General features: G+C 44.1%; 1 pseudogene; it reads left to right on the top strand.

The window, feature by feature from the left end:
- LOC121433629 overlaps positions 1-14,696 on the top strand; it is a 40,179-nt pseudogene extending 25,483 nt beyond the window's left edge.
- Positions 14,697-15,061: the final 365 nt, after the last annotated feature.

Raw genomic sequence — 15,061 nt, 5'->3', positions numbered from 1 at the left:
CTCACATTCTGGGGCCTCCACAGTCACCTGGGTACTTAGAGGGCAGCCCCACCTGCACTTACGTCTGAGGCCACTGAACTCAATTCCTCCAACAAATAGGCGGGCGGGCACTCTTTAATGTTTGTGCCCTGTATACCCTTGCTTCTACAGTAAACCCTAAGGCCTTGTGCATTTATGGGCCAGCTGCATATTCCAAGCTGGGAAGAATGATTGGATACTCAGGTTATTTTTCAATGATTTGTGCATCTTTCCTTTCTGAAGCATGAAAACATTGGAGATTTTTTCATGCTTCAGATGTGATTATTTTGAATGGGCACAGCTGGTGTTCTGAAGATGGCAGTTGTTTCACTATGAAGTTACTGTACAGTATTATTTTCATAAAAGAACCCGAATTACACAGGTAGGGTGATGTAATTGGTGTGCATTCCCTGTGTATACGCTGTTAACTTTCTTGCGCTGTCAGATTCCAATACAGTTTTTATGGTTTATACAGCACATAGAGTTATTTGTCAGAATCTTTATTAAATATAAATCTACAGTGAAAGACCCCCGGAGTGGGGAGACTCTCACTCAAGTCTCGGGATAACAGGACCCCCCAGGAACTCACGAGAGACCGTCCTTGCTGCAATCACACAAGGTTTATTGACAGGAACCAGTGCACTGGGGCCGAAACTCATTGTCATGCAGGGGTAGAGAGTTCGACCCCGAGTAGCTGGGAGAAGGGGTATTAAAGGGAAGAAACCATAACACAATAATCCAAAGGGGGTAGGGAGGGCGTCATTGGAAAATTCTGAAAATACCAGTGATAATCACAAGGGGGTTACTCCCTGTTTCTCAAGATTATAATCTAACTTTATCTTCAGCTAGTTCCTGAAGCAGAGTCACTGAACCGGCTAATCTAGATTTCTGATTCTTCTCTCCCTGCTTAGATTTTTGGCTCTATCTTTTTCTGCTAGAAGGGTCTGGATTTATCCAGGTCTTTCAACCCCTTCTAACAGAAGTTTGCTGAGGGAGACCTGGTAATCTAAATGCTGGAATTATTACTGAGAGATTTTAGACAGTCTCTCTTACTCTCATTATGTATTACCTGCTTTTATTACAAACACCTTTACTCCAGGAGATGAAAGCAAGTAGCCTGCACTCCACGTATGTACCTGCTGGGTGTTCTGAAACACACATGATCTTTGTCTTGGCTGCTGGTTGATCTTTTCTTCCCTGTCTCGGTTTCAGGGGACTGACTCGGAACAGGAGATTTAGACCTTACAGATGCACATGCCTGCGTCTGATGTAGGGATGCCAGGTCCTAGCTTCAGAATCAACTTTTTCAGTTTGATAAGACAGCATATGTTCATAGGTTTGTAATATTGCCCAGGCCCAAAAGACAATTGTTTTCTATATTAGAAAAGTTGGAACAAAACCAAGAGTAGCCAGGCTTGTTGGGACAGAAAGCAAGGCAGACCATAGTCATAAAGCAAGGGAATCTCAGGGGCAAAGGGAATAAATATCCTATCTCAGCTAGAAGAAGCCCACTTAGAGACCTAGTGGAAAAAGCTGGCATTAGGACCCAGAAGAGCTTTTCTACCATGAGAACCACACAGGTAACACACACTCTAGCACTGAAAAGGTGGCCCCACCCTCGCTGGCTGCAGTTCCTTGGCCCCTGGCCTCCCTGGCTGGTGAGGTTTTGTGATGTTTGAATGTAATTGGCCCCTGTGAGATCATTGTGAGTGGCACTATTAGGAGGTGTGGCTTTGTTGTAGGTGTGGACTTTTTGGAGAAAGTGTGCCACGGTGGTGGTGGGCTTTGAGGTCTCCTGTGCTCAAGATATGCCCAGTGTCTCAATTTACTTCTTTTTGTCTGCACAAGATATAAAACTCGCCGGGCGGTGGTGGCGCACGCCTTTAATCCCAGCACTCGGGAGGCAGAGGCAGGCGGATCTCTGAGTTCGAGACCAGCCTGGTCTACAAGAGCTAGTTCCAGGACAGGCTCCAAAACCACAGAGAAACCCTGTCTCGAAAAACCAAAAAAAAAAAAAAAAAAAACCAAGATATAAAACTCTCAGCTAACTCTCCAGCATCTTGTCTGCCTGCACACTGCCATGACACACCATGATAATAAGGGACCAAGCCTCTGAAATTGTAAACCATGCAATTAAATGTATTAGAGATGCCGTGGTCATGGTGTCTCTTGACAGCAATAGAAACCCTTAGTAAAACAGACTTTCTGATGCCCGTGGTCTCAGAAGGGAAAAAATATAGAGAGGATGGTCCAAGCTTGCCAACACTGCAGCTCCTGCTGCCACCGCAGGTGGTCCTTCCTGCCTCCACCAGGGGTGGTCGTGAGCAATAGAGAGCGACCCACTTCCTGTCTCCTCACCTTGCACTTTTCTGTCAGAGTTGCTGCCATCTCAGGCTGAGACTATACTAGGGGAGGAGGCAGTTTGAAACTGACTGGTAAGTTGATAAGACCTGAAATCATTTAAGAGCCAAGCTTCTGTTAACGGCTCTTAGGGAGCTGCTGTGGCCGATAACTGAAGCCAGGAGGCCCCGTGGAAACATGCCCTGGCTCTATACTTTGGATGTCAGCCCTTGACAGTCTAAGCAGTAGAGACAGAAGCATTCATCACTCCCCCCGTCAGGACTGACCAACAGCAATCTCCTCTGAAGAGACACAGTTCATTCTGGAGGGGAGCCTCATTACCCTTGGGGAAATGAACACGTGATAGGCATGGGGAATTCACAGTTATTTGCATGATTCACTAGACCCTTGCTGCTAATGGCTATATAAACAGTAAGGACTATAGGAGAGGAGACCCCTCATCAGCGGAGCTGCCTGCAAGTCATGCAACTTTCCTGAGTTTTCACTCTTGAGTACAGTCAGAGTTTTAGTACTGTTGATGTTGCTGCCTTGAGCCGTTTGTGTTCCTGTTCCTCATCTCTACTCCTGTCTGCACTCCCAGTGATTGTTATGCCCAGATCATGGCGTTCCCACACCCACACCCACTCCCCCCCCCCCAAAACCAGCTAGGAGACCGAGTCCTGTATGTAAGTGTGTAAAGTGGGGGCGAGGGATTTCTAAGGTTAAGGAACCCTGATTGTCTGACATTTGTCTAGGGGTGTCCTGGTGAAAAGCTGTGTGTACTGGAAGGTGATCCTATCTACAACGGTTGGAATGTTAGGAATTTCCTTTGGATGGTCTGTGCCTGGGTGGTGCCTGGGTAGTCTCAGTTTGTCTTAGGGTAGACTACTAAGATTTCGGCCTCTACTGAGCTTGTCCTGGCTGGGCCCTACAATTATAAACTAATTGCTTCATGAAGATAGGGAAGTAGGTGTAATTGTTGCTGTGCCTGTCTGATCTGAGGTGAGCTGACATTCTTCCTATTCTCCATTGAAAAACCACAGAAATTCCGGTGAGACAGCATATAAAGAAGTTGCTTTTTTTTTTTTTTTTGAGACAGGCTTTCTCTGTAGCTTTGGAGCTTGTCCTGGAACTCACTCTGTTGACCAGGCTGACCTCAAACTCACGAGATCTGCCCGCCTCTGCCTCCCGAGTCAGGGATTAAAGGCGTGCACCCATCAGGCACTGCTGTAATTGTTAGATAGATTAACTCCGAAATGGGCAGTCCTGTTCCTTTGCACTGAGCCTACAACTTCTATGAATGTCTTTACCTTGTGGAAGTGCAACTTCATTTGAAAGGCGAGATACTGTTGCACAGGGTGGGCAAAAATCCAACGGAAGAAATCGCCAAACCCGGGTTCCTAAAATTTCTTCGCGCAGATTTCTGGGAAATGTAATCCCTAAGACTGTGACGTCACAAGAAGCCGCTCAGAAAATCCCATTCCAGCTTTGATCTCCACACGTGTGTCTTCCTCAAAGTTGTGCGAGAGTCCCGCCTCCCGTACATTCCTGTTGCGTCTCTCTGACTTGGAGGTTGGTCGAGGGTGCAGCGCTGCCTGAGGCACTGTGCAGGGTGCCCAGCGGTCTTGGAGGGAGCGGACCTGGGCTGGCTGAAGAAGTTCAGGGAGAAGCTGCCTTGGAGGTACTGGGCTCAACTGGCTGGGACGCCTGAGGTTGCAGGTCAGGGCTGGGGTGAGGGCGACAGGGACTGTGTCCTGAGTGATGGTTTCCTTAGGACTCCGCGTGCAGCCCGAGTCAGCCTTGGCTTCTGGGACAGGAGAGCAGCCTGGGAGCGCGGAGTAGATGACAGTGCTGGGTCCAGGGTTGCAGGTTAAGGATGGTCAGCTGACTGCCTGCTCCTGAGGGGGAGCTGTGAGCTCACTGAGCAGCTTTGGTGGGGAAGCCTGCTTCACATCTGACCGATTCTATTATGGATGCTGTCGGATTTCTCAGTATCTGAAGAGTCCACGGGGAGTCTGACTGCTCCTGTTCTCGGTAACCGGCCTAGTGTAGCGGTCTTGAGGTCTTGATTGTGTCCATTTGTTTCTGTCAGTTAAAGAATTAAGAGAGGGAAAATGTGAGGCCCCAACAGGTCGCATGTGGAAAATTCTGGAACACAGCAGATCTTCCAGAATTAGCTGCTACAGAAAAGTTTTGGCTAGGGGTAAGAGAACACACATATAGGCCACACACAGAGGGACCCTCTTCAGGAAGAAGGAACTGGAGAAGCTGACTCCAGGCCTCATCTCGTTTTCTTAAAGCCTTGAAAGGTCCCCCATCCCTAATGTAAGGCGGACTAACTGTAAAAACGACAGGATGTCTGCTTGGCCCACAATGGTTCTGTCAACGTCTTGATGTGGCCTTGAGCTTGTTGAGCTGGTCCAGAAGCAGGGTCCCTAGGAACAGGTGAAAAGCCCTCATGGCCTTGTGTTACAGTGCCAGGCTTTTGTGCCAGGTCAGCGGGTGAGGAGAACTCCCAGACCTGTGTGTATTCCTGGGATTTTAGTAACCAGACCTGTGATAGAAAAGAAACGTCAGTGTCCTCTGAGGCACATCCCTGTCATCTCTGCGTTTGTGAGGGGGAGGCAGGGCCCTCTGGTCCTCCCCTGCTTCACAGCAAATTCCAGGCCAGCCTATTCTACCTGAGTCTGTGATAGGAAACCCTTGAACACACTTTATGGACATGGAATACTTTATGGTTCCTTTCATGTAGTTGCATTGAGCGCCGTGACAAACCCATGCAGCCAGCACTTTGCTGACTTAAGAACTCCTTGTGCTTAACTTCTCTTGACACATTTCACGTGTAACTTACACTAAGATATTTTAGTTAAAGACATTAGATTTTAGGGATTACATACTTATTTGCATTTACCCTGTGAGTGAGTATTCACTTTGTCTTGTTTGATTATTTCTTCATTTTGTGACATATTTATTCCTTTTTTTTGAGATTTATTTATATATTTGTATACTATGTTCTGTCTGGACATATGTGCGCAGGCCAGAAGAGAGCAGCAGACCTCATTACTTATGGTAGTGAGCCACCAGGTGCTTGCTGGGAATTGAACTCAGAACATCTGGAAGAGCAGCCAGTGCTCTTAAATGCTGAGCCATCTCTCCAGCCACAGAATGTTTATTCTTTCTGGATATTAATCTGTGTTAGCTGCTCTCATGACCTGATGCAGCTTTCTTCTGGTTTTCTCAGGTTTCTTCCAGTTTGCTCCTTCCATTATTTCTTCATTTCCCTTCTGCAGTTCTTGACTGATGTGGCTTCTGTGGTTACCTTCCTGGGTCTTTTTCTGCAGCTGCAGCTGCCCTGTCCTTACAGCAGAGGTTCCACTGTGAGCAGATGCTTCTTACAGTGAGCCAGAACAAAACCACTTCCTGCACTGTCCTTCACATGGGGCACTGCGTAGCCAACCAGTAAAGCAAACTGCTAACGGTGGGTCCTGCTCTTCCACAGGTCCAGTCCAGTTCCCCTTGCTGACAGTCCTGTGTCTTTCCTCCTCAGCGTCTAATGTCATTGTGAGGGAAGGAGTCACTTGTGTTTACAGCATGTATGACTTGTGCTGTGTTAGACATGTCGTCTCTGGAAAACTCTGGAGCGGAGGTGCTGGGTGCCGATCGATCTATATGATTATGTCAGAGGCCATGGAGAGAGACATTGCAAAAGATTTGAACAGGGGCAAACACATGCAAAGAACATAACTGAGCAGCACAGGTTTTTATTACATTGTCAGCCCTGGTTATAAAAGTGTCTGCGGAGCCAGGCGGTGGTGGCGCACGCCTTTAATCCCAGCACTCGGGACGCAGAGGCAGGCGGATCTCTGTGAGTTCGAGACCAGCCTGGTCTACCGAGCTAGCTCCAGGACAGGCTCCAAAGCCACAGAGAAACCCTGTCTCGAAAAACCAAAAAAAATAAAAAATAAAAAAAAAAATAAAAGTGTCTGCGGGTGGAGGCACACACCTTTAATCCCAGAACTTGAGAGGCAGAGGCAGGCAGGTCTCTGTGAGATTGACGCCAGCCTGGTCTACAAGAGCTAGTTCCAGAACAGGCTCCAAAGCTGCAGAGAAACCCTGTCTCAAACAAAACAAAACAAAACAAACAAGAGTATCTGCTATAGTGTCCTCCATAGACATTATGGAATAAAGCAACATTTCTGAGATGAAAGGTGTGTGTGGTTGCATGGCCACCTCTTTTCAGACCTGCGTTCCATTGGCTCCTTTGTGGTCTCTAGATGGAATTAAGTCAGATCTGTGAGAGTCCATGACCCAAATCTGTATTGGATAATCTCCATACACTATTGCTTTAAGAAGACTCAGAAACAATGTATGGACAGACTATTAAAATCCGCAAATACATCTAGACATCTAATGTGTATAGCAAAGCATATGATTTTTATTTTGAGACTAAAACTGTAACTGCATAATTCATGTTTCCATGGCAGGTCCTACATGGCAGACGCTTCCCTACGTAGAATGGTGGCAGCTGTGCTGGGCAATATGGTGAGTGATCCTTACAGTTACTTCTGCTTTGGGGAGCTTGTCATGTTCTCTCCGAGGTTAATGTTTCCATCTTCATCTTCTCTGGGCTCTTGCCTTTTTCTGCTCTTTCTCCCTCCCTCCCTTCCTACCTTCCTCCCTCTCTCCTCCTTTTCTTTCTTTCTTTCTTTCTTTCTTTCTTTCTTTTTGTGTTTTGTTTGTTTGTTTGGTTTTTTTTTTTTTTTGGTTTTTTGAGACAGGGTTTCTCTGTGGCTTTGGAGCCTGTCCTGGAACTAGCTCTGTGTAGACCAGGCTGGTCTCGAACTCACAGAGATCCGCCTGCCTCTGCCTCCCGAGTGCTGGGATTAAAGGCGTGTGCCACCATCGCCCGGCCTGTTGTTGTTTTTTGAGACAGGGTTTCTCTGTAGTTTTGGAGCCTGTCCTGGAGCTAGCTCTTGTAGACCAGGCTGGCCCCAAACTCACAGCAATCCTCCTGAGTGCTAAGATTAAAGGCATGTGCCACCACCTCCCGGCATTTTTTTCCTCTTTTCTGTAACACTGTAGTTCTGCAGTCTTACCTTTCCTAATGCTGTGACCCTTTAATACAGTTCCTATAGAAATGTCTTAGAGAGGCATTTTCTCCATTAGGTTTTGTTCCCCTCAAATGACCCCAGCTAGTGTCAAGTTGACAGGAGAACTATCAAGCTCAATGCATCACGGTATTTATTTATATTATCAATGGCTTTAATTAAAGCGTGGTATCATTCATTGATCTTTATTTCAGGAAATGTTGTCCTTCTGGGATGTGGCCATCGAGTTCTCTCCAGAAGAGAGGGAATGTCTGGAGCCTGCTCAGTGGAATCTGTACAGGGATGTGATGTTGGAGACTTACAGCCACCTTGAGTTCCTGGGTGAGCATCTCCTCTATAGTGACTTCTTAGTTCACCATCAACATGTAGCTTCCTCCATCTGTACAGTATCTATTGGGAGCATCTCAACAGCAGGAATCATATCCTTTGTTTTCTGAAGAATTTGGGAGATTGCTGTATTAAGAATAGTTTCGGGGCTGAAGAGATGAGCCAGTGGTTAAGAGCTCTGGCTGCTCTTCTAGAGGACTGGGATTCAATTTCCAGCATCCAACTGAGAGAGCTACAGTCTGTAATTTTAAGATCTGACGCACTCAAACGTATATATGCAGGCCAAAGACTAATGCACACAAAAAATACAAATAAATAATTAAAAAAAGAGTCATCTTACTGTTTTTCTCCTTTTTTAACGATTTATTTATTATATATACAATATTCTGTCTGTGTGTATGTCTGCAGGCCAGAAGAGGGCACAGACCTCATTACAGATGGTTGTGAGCCACCATGTGGTTGCCGGGAATTGAACTCAGGACCTTTGGGAGAGCAGGCAATGCTCTTAACCACTGAGCCATCTCTCCAGCCCTGTTTTTCTCCTTTTTCATTTAACCTTTCTGTGTTGGATATGTTTCCTTCACTTGAGTGAAACTGCTAGAAATTCAATGGCCTGAGACATTGAGTACTCTTGTTAATTAAAATGTTTCACAATTCAGAATTAATTTTTTTCCCATTAAATAAAACATAGAATCTGAATGTTGTGGGTTTTTTTTTACATATTGTAATGATAAACCTGTTAGAAAACATTTAAGGAACTGAAATTCTGCAAACATTTATTACATAATATCTTTCCTTATATGCCATGTACTCTAAGGGACATGTCAATTCCAACCAAAAGAACACTCAATCTTGTTCCCTTTTTACTACAAACAGGTCTTGCTGTCTCTAAGCCACACCTGGTGACATTTCTGGAGCAAAGACCAGAGCCTTCAGATGGGGAGAGACAAGCAGCAGCCACCGTGCACCCAGGTGTGTAGAAATGACAGATTCAGGGGCAGAGTTGAGAACCAAAGATCCAGCAGAAAGACAGGCTTTCCCATGTGCCTTGAAACATGATACTATGAGAATCATTCTTTAGGATCTTTCTGGCATGAGTCTTCTCTCAACCTCTGCAAATAAAGGACTCCCAGTCTGACCAACACATTGGCTTCTCCTTCCCTGAGTCTTCCATGGCAATGGAGACTCAACAAAAAGGAAAACCTTGGAAGTCACTGTTAATAGAAGCACAGCTCGCTGTTGGGAAAACACAGAGGTTAAGATAAGAGACTTAAATCCTCATAAACCTCTGAGACATGTGTTTTCCTCTTGTTGTCCTTGCTGTTTTCAAGACAGGGTTTCTCTGTGCGGCCCTGGCTACGGAGACCAGGCTGGCCTTGAACTCACAAAGATCTTTCTGCTCCCGAGTACTGGATTAAAGGTGCGCATCACCACTTCCAGCCCAATTACCAGTTTCTTCAACCACATCTGATTTTAATATTACTCTTTATTATGCAAAAAAAGTTGAGCCCTCTTTTGAGCCCTCTTTTGTTTTAGTTATCTGCTTTAGGCTTTGTTGTTGGATTTTCTTTTTTCCTGACACTATGTTGTCTGTTGCTTTTCACTCTTACTCTTTTGTTCCTTACTCTCTTGGAGGCCCTGCCACCCAGCTCCCAAATAAATCTCACACAGAGCCTTATTCGTTGGTGATGTGCGGCAGGAACTTGGCTTGTCAAACCAGCTTTTCTTAAATGAACACATCTACCTTTTGCCTTTGGGCTTTGATCTTTCTTGTTCTCACTCTTTCTCCCTGTCTGGCTGGGTAGCTGGGTGACTGGCCCGACATCCTTGTTCTCCCCAGATTTCTTCTCCTATTTATTCTCTCTGCCTGCCAGCCTCTCCTATCCTTTTTCCTGCCTTGCTATTGGCTGTTCAGAGCTTTATTAGACCATCAGGTGTTTTAGACAGGCAAAGAGTCACAGATTCACAGAGTTAAACAAATATGGGACAAACAAAAGCAACACATCTTTACTGTTAAGCAAATGATCCGGCACATAAACAAAAGAGCACGATTAATAAAAACTCAGAGACAGAAATTAGACTTCACCATGAAGGTCTGAAAAGCAAAACAGCTAGCCACTGGCACTTAGATCTATGCCAGTCTGCAATGGCGATCCTGAGCCCAAGTATCTCAGGATGAGACTGAGAGCTGTCTCATGTTTTACAGTCCTCTAGTTCTGGGATTAAGGGCATGCAGCACTACTCCCTGGTTTCTATGGCAACGTAGTGTGGCTACTGGGTTAAAGGTGTGTGTCATTGCTGCCTGATCTGTAAGGCTGTTTTACTTTTCTGATCTTCCAACAAGCTTTATTTATTGAAATACAAATGAAATACCACTACAAACAAATATAACATACCTTAAAATAATTTTCCACAGCAAGGCTTGACTTCCTTGGCATGTACAGAGGACAGTATAATGGAAGGTAGAAATTTTGTTCTCCCTCTAATATTGTGTCTGCTGATGAATTAGATTTGTATATGGCGTGAATATATACATCTGTATTTAGCATGAATAGAAAGACAACTTTAGGCACACCAAGTGTATTTCATCTCCTCACTTAACTGTTCTCTCTTAATTACCTTTGTTGTAACAGCTTGCAATAAATTAGTGATTTTCATCAGATTAGGACTTGATAAATGAAAGTAATTCATCTTTGTTAAAAAATTTCACACTTACTGGGCAGAGGTGATGCACTCAGGAGGCAGAGACTGGTGGATCGCTGTGAGTTTGAGGCCAGCATGGTCTAGAGGAAGAGTTTCAGTACTAATGAGTTCCCTTAGTACTGAAACTAATGCAGCCTCAGAGAGGATGCTGGCACCTCTCATGGAGCACAGGACGACGACAGCAGAACCCACAGCCTCCAGTAGCCTTGAGAGTGACCGACTCTCTGTTCCACAGAGATGACAAAAGACATGGATTTACTGAAGATTTTATCATTACTTCTTCAGTTAACATCTTTACTCTTAGAAGGAGACCTCAGGGAAGGAGTCGCTGTCAGGTGTTTTACCAGAATCTGGACCAGACAAAAAATACCCACGCCGCCAGTGCGGTGGTGGCATACATCATTAATCCCAGCACTCAGGAGGCTGAGACGATTAGATTGCTGTGAGTTTGAGACCAACCTAGTCTACAGAGAGAGTTTTAGGACAGGCATCAAATCTACAGAAAAACCCTGTCTCACAAAAAAAAAAACAAAAATAAAACAAAACAAAACAAAAAAAAAAAACCCTGAACCTACCCCATTGGAGGACAAGAAGGACAAGGTTGGGTTTGTGTCAGAAATACATTGGTTGTCCCAGCACTCTCTAACACTAGTTTAATTGGGTTTAGAAAGCCACAATTTCATCATACTAGACACAGGGATGGAGTGAGGGACCAATTTGAATGGAAAACCTTTAATTCCATTGAGTCAAACAATTTGCTTTGTGATGTAAAACAGTGGATCTTCCACAGTTGCCAGGGAGGCTGCCTGAGAACATTTTCTCAGCAGGATTTAGTTGGGGGAACAGGTGTGTAAAACTCAGGGGAAACTGAGTCACTTTGGGTAATTCACTAACAGATTCCATACTGTTTTCTGCACATTTGAAAAATTGCTCACATTTTTAAACATCTAGGGATGAAACTAACTTCACGTGGGAGTTTCTTTCATGTCGCCTACACTCACCTTGAGAAAAGTCACCCCACCAGAGTTCTTTGTCTTTGAAGAAATATTCTAACTTTTTTCATTATCATACACTAAGTAATAAGGATATAAAATTTATGCCCTTAGTGGATGCATATTCAAGGATTTAAACTGTTTGTAGCTGGGAGTATTTGTTTAATAATTCCCCAGTAAGCTTTCTAAACTTTGTGGGTTCAAATTTCTTTTCTTCACTTTGCAATTTGATCTTCTTTGGTATTATTTGGAGGTGTGTATAACCTATAATATAAGCATTTGTTATGCGTTCTCTATGTATACTGGTAGATGGAAAAAACATATTGATAAAGTATATAAGGATAATATAAGATTAAAAAATACATACGACCTCTGCTTTGAATTTCTACTTCATTGGAAAACACAAGTTTCTTGTTTCTGTGCCATGTTCATTCTCTCTCTCTATTTAGGACTCAGTAATTGTTTATAATCTCACATTCACACAATCACATGTAACTTTCTCTTTTCCAGGTTTGACTGCCTTATAGTTTAAATGGGTGTCTGGCCACAGAACATCTCTGTTCTTTAATGGGTTTCTTTCTGTTAGTAAAATGCCCTTACAATGCACTTAGTTATTTAACATTGAACACTATGCCATTATGTCTTCCATTTGGTTGTGCCCTGATTTTAGCGGAAGGATACATTATTTCTTCCTCCAATACTTTGTCATTTATGCTCAGTGCCTATATGTTTTGAAATATATACTTTCTCATTGATGCTTCAAAATGTATGAGTATTTCCTTTTAAAAATATAAGAGTGGGAAATATGAAGAACATTTCCTTACTTTTGTTCATATCTCAACTTTTGCTCAACAGGAAAAACACCCAGTGATTGTAACATTTACAACAAGGCTACTGTTTGTAACTTCGTATGTATTCACCGCCAGAGAATTCGCAGAAGGGAGAAACGGTACAAGTGTGAAGAATGTGGTAAGGCCCTTAGTTCTCATCGAAATCTTTCCATACACCAGAGGCTTCATACAGGAGGAAAACCCTTCACCTGTGAAGAATGTCACAGGGCCTTCAATACTCGCTCATCACTTTTTATACATCAGAAAAATCATACTGATGAAAAAACCTACAAGTGTGGAGACTGTGGCAGATCATTTTACTATCCTTCAATGCTGAAACAACATCAAAGAATTCATTCTGGGGAGAAACCCTACAAGTGTGAAGAATGCGGCAAATCCTTTTCCTCATTTACATATTTTAGAGAACATGGAGTAACTCACTCCAAAGACAACCCCAACAAGTGTGGCAAGTGTGGCAAATCCTTTTCCTCTAAGCGAGCACTGAAGAGACATCACATGGTCCATTCTAGAGAGATGCCCTACAAGTGTGATGAATTGGTGAGCATTTAACTATTCTGTAGGGCTGCAGAAACAGCAACAAGTTCCTTCTAGAAAGAGATCATACAAATGTGAAGTATGTCAGAAACCCTTTCCTTATCGCTCATCCCTTCTGAGACACAAGACAGTTCATACTGGAGAGAAACCCTACAAGTGTGAAGAGTGTGGCAGAGGTTTTTACTCCTCTTCATCCCTTCAGAGACTTAATAAAAGAATTGTCCTTAAAAGACAGTTCCTCCAGTTCCTACATAATCTCACTGCCTTGGCTCACATGCACACAATCTGTGTGAAATCTGTGGCAGCTGTTATCTTTATCCCTTGGACGACATCAAAAAAGTCCATTATGGGGGCTGGAGAGATGGCTCAGTGGTTAAGAGCATTGCCTGCTCTTCCAAAGGTCCTGAGTTCAATTCCCAGCAACCACATGGTGGCTCACAACCATCTGTAAAGAGGTCTGGTGCCCTCTTCTGGCCTGCAGACATGCACACAGACAGAATATTGTATACATAATAAATAAATAAATATTAAAAAAAAAGTCCATTATGAAGGCATTCCCTATAAGTGTGTAGAATGTGGCAAACAGCATTCCCATTATAAAGATCTTCTGTTGCATTAATGAACTCACACTAGAGAGAAACCATACAAATGTGAGGAATGTCGCAAAGCCTTTCTTTATCGTGCATCCCTTCGTAACCACAGGAAAGTTCATGCTGGAGAGAAACCCTAGCAGTGTGAAGAGTGACACATGTTTTTGCTGCTCTTCAGACCTTAGTGACATAAAAAGCAAAAATTCACTCTGAAGACAATTCATGGAAGTGTGTGGAATGTGGGAAATAGTGTGTTAATCTTTATGTTCATACGGGAGAGAATCCTACAAATGTCTTTAAAAGTTTACCTCTTCCAGTCCCAGTCCAGCTGGCCTTGGTGAGCTTCCATTAGATCAGTCACACCGTTTCAGTGTGACCCCTTGCAGTCCTGACTTCTTGCTCATCTTCTCCCTCCTGCTCTTCATCTGGACCTTGGGAGCTCAGTCCAGGGTTCCAGTGTGGGTCTCTGTCTCTATCTCCATCCATCTCTAGATGAAGGTTCTATGGTGATATTCAAAATATTCATGTGATCAAACCAGACCCTCTGTGGCTGACAAAGGGGGACAGACTGAGAAGCCAATGATAATGGCAGTGGGATTTGATTCTACTGCATGTACTGGCTCTTTGCGATCCTAGTCTGTTTGGATGCTCACCTTCCTAGGCCTGCATGGAGGAGGGAGGGCCTTGGACTTCCCACAAGTCAGGATACCCTGCCTTCTCTTAGGACTGGAGGGGGAGGGAGAAGGGTGAGTAGGAGGGAAATGGGAGGAGGGGAGGAGGTGGAAATTTTGAATGGTATTATTTATAAAGCAATAAAAAAAAAAGAAAATGCCAAGAGGAAATTGTCAGAGTTCTCACTGGAAATAAATACCTCTTCAACCCTTGAAACATGTCAGATGATTCATTTTGACTATAAACTCCACGAGTGTGAGAAGTGTCGTAAAATCTTTGTCAACAATTCATATCTTATCCAACCTAAATGAATCCATTAATTATTTGCAATGACAACACAAATGCCTAACTTACAAGAGCACGGATACTAAGAATGTCATCAGAGAACAGCAGAGTTCTCTTTGCTGCAACCCCCAACAGTTTGTTCAAGCAATGTGTTTAAAGCTTGCCTTTATTAATAAGTCTCCATCTTCTGTAACCATAAATGCTCCATGAAACCTTTCCCGTGTCCTAGCTTTGTCCATTGGTCACCCGGAATCTGAGATCTGGGCTGTGGCATAGTTACTGTTGTTTTTCCCAGTGGAGTCATCTGAGCTCCTGTAACATCCCCTTGGTGTGTAAGAAGCTCCGCCTCTCTGAGCTAGCAGGTGTCCACCCAGCGCCTGGCTCTGGAATCCTTACTGGTAAATAAAGGACAGAGACAGAGCTAAGAGAGCATGAAGGCTCTTCCTGTCTAGGACCTCAGCTGCAAGGCAGCAGCGGTGGCTGCAGAGGTGCAGTCGTCAGCTGAGGCAGCTTTAGTATCAGGTGCAGCTGCTGCTGTGCCTCAGACAAAAGCAGCAGTGCCCACAGAGCAATGATGCAGGAAAGGTGTGGAGCAACCAATTGTTTTCTGACTGGATACAAAGCCCATTCCATAAACGGTA

Source organism: Microtus oregoni, unplaced genomic scaffold (assembly GCF_018167655.1).
Source record: "Microtus oregoni isolate MIOR12 unplaced genomic scaffold, Mior012 000040F_ref0000088, whole genome shotgun sequence".
Lineage (NCBI taxonomy): Eukaryota > Metazoa > Chordata > Mammalia > Rodentia > Cricetidae > Microtus > Microtus oregoni.
The sequence above is the reverse complement of the archived record's forward strand: the minus strand, read 5'-3'. Positions and strand labels throughout refer to the sequence as shown.